The sequence below is a fragment of the Abramis brama genome, assembly GCF_963993115.1.
Source record: "Abramis brama genome assembly, chromosome: 1".
In the NCBI taxonomy this organism is placed as follows: domain Eukaryota; kingdom Metazoa; phylum Chordata; class Actinopteri; order Cypriniformes; family Leuciscidae; genus Abramis; species Abramis brama.
In genome coordinates, this window is record NC_139963.1 from 9,850,772 (window position 1) to 9,856,825 (window position 6,054).

Sequence of the window (6,054 nt, forward strand, 5' to 3'; positions counted from 1 at the left end):
GCTAGCGTTAATGTTAGCATGAAGGCTGACACTGCACTCCACCGCCACAGACCGCCACCAGCATCCAAAGAGACAACCGCTACGCCATCGGATCTATCGGCATTGGAGGAACCTGCCACTCAGCCAAAGCTGTCAACATTTCCGGCTACTGTCATAAGTGGAAAACCACGCTCATTCAACAGCAACTGGTATGAGAAATTCAAATGGATTGAATACAGCAGAGAACGGGACGCAGTGTTTTGCAAGGCGTGTAAACATTTTCCGGAGACGCACACAGAGTTTGCTTTTATTAAAGATGGCTACAAGAACTGGAAACGTCTCAGAGAAGCCTGCGACAAACATGAAGCAAGCAAGCCCCATGCTATGGCGTTAACTAAGCAAAAATCTTTCATGGTCAGTCATGCACCGCAAAGCCGCGGGACAGTTTTGAACCAGCTGCACGGTGACACTCCGTCATTTGTGGAGCGAAACAGGGAGCATATTAAAGTTGTGTTGGACATTGCCATGTTATGTGCCAAGCTGGAAATACCACTCAGAGGCCACAGAGAAACCGAGGATGCACTTAATAAAGGTAATTTCTTAGAGCTCTTCAAGTTCATGTCAAAATATGCGCCAGAAATTGAAAATAGACTGAACGAGCTGCCTCGAAATGCCACATTCATGAGCCACCACATCCAGGATGAGCTGCTTGAAGCTGCAACATCGATCCTACTCTGTAAAATAAAGACGGAACTGCATGGGCAATATTTTGCCATACTTGCGGATGAGTATAAGGATTTAGCTAAACGTAAGCTAGTTGCAGTGTGTGTGTGATTCATACATGGGGGAATCATCAAAGAGCGGGCAGTTGGCTTTGTTGAGGCCGCAGATCTGTTAGCGCAAGGGATATCACAGAAAATCCTGGAGGTCCTTCAACCACTGGAACTGGATCCTGCTCTCTGCGTCGGTTTCTGTTTCGATGGAGCATCGGTCATGTCGGGGCACAAGGGAGGGGTACAGTTTATTTTGAAAGGAACATTTCCTAAAGCCATCTATGTGCATTGCAACTCTCATCGGCTAAACTTAGTGCTTTGCACCGCCGCTAAAGCGTCCGGACATGTGAGTACTTTTTTTGACACCGTGAATCAAATACACAGCTTCTTTACCGGAGCCCATCGGCACTCTTGTTTGATGGAGGTACAAAAGGAGATGCATCCCAACCGCCAGGTTATGGAGCTGGAGCGTTCGTGTGATACCAGATGGAGCTCAAAATCAGGGTCAGTGCATAAGATTTTGCAGTTGCTTGATGTACTGCTGGAGAGTCTGGCTGGATTTTCCGAAACTAGTGGACAAAGTAAAATCGAAGCAGACCACCCACATAGCAACACTGTGTCGGCCCAGATCCGGCCCACATCTGGCACACGTGGAAAGATGATCTGGCCCACATGCAGCGTGGAATTACGGCACTTGGGTGGGCCGCTCCTGTTTGCCAGATCTGGGCCACAAGCAGGCCATAGCAATGCCACATCTCAGCCAAGAGCAAAGAAATAAACCAGAACACCCTTAACTTATCTGAGACACAACTTATCTGAGCCACAACATCAGTGTATATTAAATATGAAGTCATCTCAGCCTTAATAAGCCTGTTAATAAGCAGAATCACTGAAGGAAAGAAGAGAACAGAAAAAGAGACGAGCAGAAACACAAGAACAACAACTGACTTCAGACACAGCCTTAGAGGAAATCCACTGAAGAGAAAAGAAGACATTAAATCTGTGAAGATCTCAGCAGAGGAGGATTAAACAACTCCACAAACAGCATTACCAGCTTCACTTATTACTAACCAGACTGACTTTATTTCTGGCAGACGTCTACAGAAGTTTTTATTGAGAATTACCAGAGGTTTAACTCTAATGTGTTTCATTTGAAGTCACCATAATAGTGAATAGCGTTTCCATTAGTTGGGCTCTTAACTCTTATTATATCTTTTGTCTTCTTTGGCTGCTGTGACACAGTGTGTTTGTTAAAAACATTTGCAGCAGCAAAGAAAGCTAAAGTGAATTGAGATCAGGTGATGATGGTTGATGGATTTATAATCATCACGAAATAACCTGTTTCACTGAGGTAATTTGAATCTAACAATTGTGTTGTACCATTAATATATTCACATCACAAACCCTGTGTTACTGCAGTGTGAGGTCCAGCAATATTATAACAATCAGTTAGAAGAGTTTAACGAAAATGAATCCATGGTGACACAGAGATATCAAAAATCAGCACATGAATCTCAACAAGGGTGACATTTTTTTTTAGATAAACAGATTAATTCAGAACATCACTGAAAAGCTACTAAATGTTACAACAAAAACAACAGCAAAAAAACAAAATCACATATTTAGAATTAAACAAAATAATAGGACAATTCAGCTGCATAATTTATTCATGTTGCAATGCATGCTGGGAGTTTTGTACAATGATGGTACCCAGCATGCATTGCAGCAAGGTACTTTTGATTGTCACCATTGTTGAGATTCATATGTTGATTACTGATGTCTGTGTTTGTCATCGAACAGTAATGTTTCATGCTCATGTTTGTTAAAGTCTGCTAACTGATTGTTATTATATTGCTGGATCTCACACTGCAGTAACACAGGGTTTGTGATGTGAAGATATTAATGGAATAACACAATTGTTAGACTCCAAAGACATCAGTGAAACAGGTTTTTTTAATGATGATTATAAATCCATCAACAGGTAACCATCATCACCTAATCTCATTTCACTTTAGCTTTCTTTGCTGCTGCAAATGTGTTTAACAAACACACTGTGTCACAGCAGCCAAAGAAGACAAAAATATATAATAAGAGTTAAGAGCCCAACTAATGGAAACACTATTCACTATTCTGGTGACTTCAAATGAAACACAGAGTTAAACCTCTGTTAATTCTCAATAAAAACTTCTGTAGACGTCTGCCAGAAATAAAGTCAGTCTGGTTAGTAATAAGTGAAGCTGGTAATGCTGTTTGTGGAGTTTTTTAATCCTCCTCTGCTGAGATCTTCACAGATTTAATGTCTTCTTTTCTCTTCAGTTGATTTCATCTAAGGCTGTGTCTGAAGTCAGTTGTAGTTCTTGTGTTTCTGCTCATCTCTTTTTCTGTTCTCTTCTTTCCTTCAGTGATTCTGCGTGTTAACAGGCTTATTAAGGCTGAGATGACTCCATATTTAATATACACATATTTTGTGGCTCAGATAAAGTCCAGTTCTGGTTTATTTCTTTGCTCTTGGCTGAGATGTGGCATTGCTATGGCCTGCTTGTGGCCCAGATCTGGCAAACAGGAGCGGCCCACCCAAGTGCCGTAATTCCACGCTGCATGTGGGCCAGATCATCTTTCCACGTGTGCCAGATGTGGGCCGGATCTGGGCCGACACAATGTTGCTATGTGGGCAGCTGTTGCAACAGGTGCAAACGAAAAAGTTTGTTTTCATGCTTTTAACGTTTTGCAAACTGTTTGAAAACAGCGATTTTGCCACCAAGGGGCTGCAGAGTGTGTGTGATGTGTGACGGACTGTATTTCACTCATTGAAACACTTAAAGCTACATATGCAACTTTCCGAGAGGATTCGAAGGATGACTTTGTTGAAGTGCTCAGACGGACAGAAGAGCTGATGGAAAAGCACGAGATAGCTAACTGGGACGTGGTTGCTTCTCGTGAACGCAAGCTGCCTTCAAAGTTTCATGACTCTGTTGTCACCACAACGCTGGGAAAGACCTCGGCTGTCAGAAGCAAAGAGGATCTAAAGGCCCTGTGGAACTGCATCATTGACCAAAAGATAACTGAGTTAAACTGCAGGTTTAAAGATGACACCTATGGTGTAATGAAAGCGTCTGCCTCTTTCGCACCTGGATCTGCCACTTTTGGAGTGAAAAACATTTTAAATGATCCGTGTGCTTTGTATGGCATTGACATTGCTGATGCTGAACATGCTGTATTCATCCAGCACATCAGACGGAAAATGGATAAGGAGAACTTCCCCACATTAATGGAAATACTGGATAGCTGCCCTGCCGACATTTTCCCCAACATCAATGGTTTGTTGAGGGCCATCATAACACTGCCTTTAACATCCTGCAGCGTAGAGAGACTTTTCTCCGCAACCAACAGGATCCAAACGCGCCTGAGGTCATCCATGCTGACTGGACGCCTGAACAACTTGGCACTTCTGTCCTTTGAAAGAGAACTTATTGAAAGTTTGGATTATGATGACATAATCAACGTTTTCAACTCAAAGCCCAGAAGACTCCGCCTGGTTTAGAGCTCAGGTAGCACTGTGGGTTTTTTTTGCTGGCCCGCCGGGTGCGGTAAAGTAGGTTTTATGTTGGACATTCGTTAGACATTCGATCTTTTCTGCAGCATTAATTGATATGTAATGGCTTAATAGTCGTGGATGATGCTGTATCTCGTCTAGGTCACATTGTAAAGCATAATGTCAAAGGTGAATTTTAATATTATTCGATGATGTAATTGTTTTAAGAATTGGAAGTGAAAAAGTCCTCATAACGATCCCCACTTGGGCACTTCAAGTTAGGGAGTGTCTCAAAAGTGCCAAATCGACAACAAAGTTGGTTAAGTATGTGCATTATTCCACAAAAACACTAAAAACGTGATCCTTTTACATATGTAGTTGATGTTAGTAAATAGATTAAAATAGATTAAGCCAATTTTTAACTTGTATATGGTTTATATCTGTTATACTTATGTAATTAAACTGAATGTTTTAAATGAAATACATCTATTTAACTTTGTGGTTGTTTTATGTAAATACCTCAAATGACCTACAATGTATTTATACACACATGCAGCATATAATACACAACTTAGATTGGTGAAAAAATGTTTTATTACATTTCTTATGATTAAAAAAAAAAAAATCTATATAACTTCATGGTCATGTGATCTGATGATGTCACACCACATGTAATGTATTCACCAACCCTTGGAGCACACCATACATGACTTGGATTTAGAAAATGTAATTTCGTCTATTTTTATCATGATTTTTATTGAATTTTTGAAAAATGCAAATCTATATAACTTCCTGGTCATGTGACCTGATGATGTCACACCACTTGGAATGTATTCACCAACCCTTGGAACACACCATACACATCTTTGATTTAGAAAATGCTATTTCGTCTATTTTTAATGAATTCTTGAAATACACAAATCGTCTATTTTTAATGAATTTTTGAAATGCGCAAATCTATATAACTTCCTGGTCATGTGACCTGATGATGTCACACCACCTGGAATTTATTCACTAACACTTGGAACACACCATACACGACTTTGATTTAGAAAATGTCTTTTCGTCTATTTTTAATGAATTTTTGAAATACACAAATCGTCTATTTTTAATGAATTTTTGAAATATGCAAATCTATATAACTTCCTGGTCATGTGACCTGATGATGTCACACTACCTGGGATTTATTCACCAACCCTTGGAACACACCATACACATCTTTGATTTAGAAAATGTTATTTTGTCTATTTTTAATGAATTTTTGAAATACACAAATCGTCTATTTTTAATGAATTTTTGAAATACGCAAATCTATATAACTTCCTGATCATGTGACCTGATGATGTCACACCACCTGGGATTTATTCACCAACCCTTGGAACACACCATACACGACTTTGATTTAGAAAATGTCATTTCGTCAATTTTTAATGAATTTTTGAAATGCGCAAAGCCTAACTTGCAACAAATGGTCTGTACAATCAAATTACACAGCAAAATCCCCAGTGTTAAATTAACACTCCTCAGTGTTTATATGTGTCCACACTACAGAGTGTTAAAATTAACACTGAAGCAGTGTTGAAGTTAATGAGATAATTAAGTGATTAATTAAGTGATGATTGGCCATTAGTGGTGACACCTGATGTTAATAAGCAGAATCATTGACGGAAAGAGAAAAAACAATAACAGAAAAAAGAGAAACACAAGAACTACTGACTTCCAGTCATTACACATTGTTGCACTTATTATTACCAGTTTGACTTTATTTCT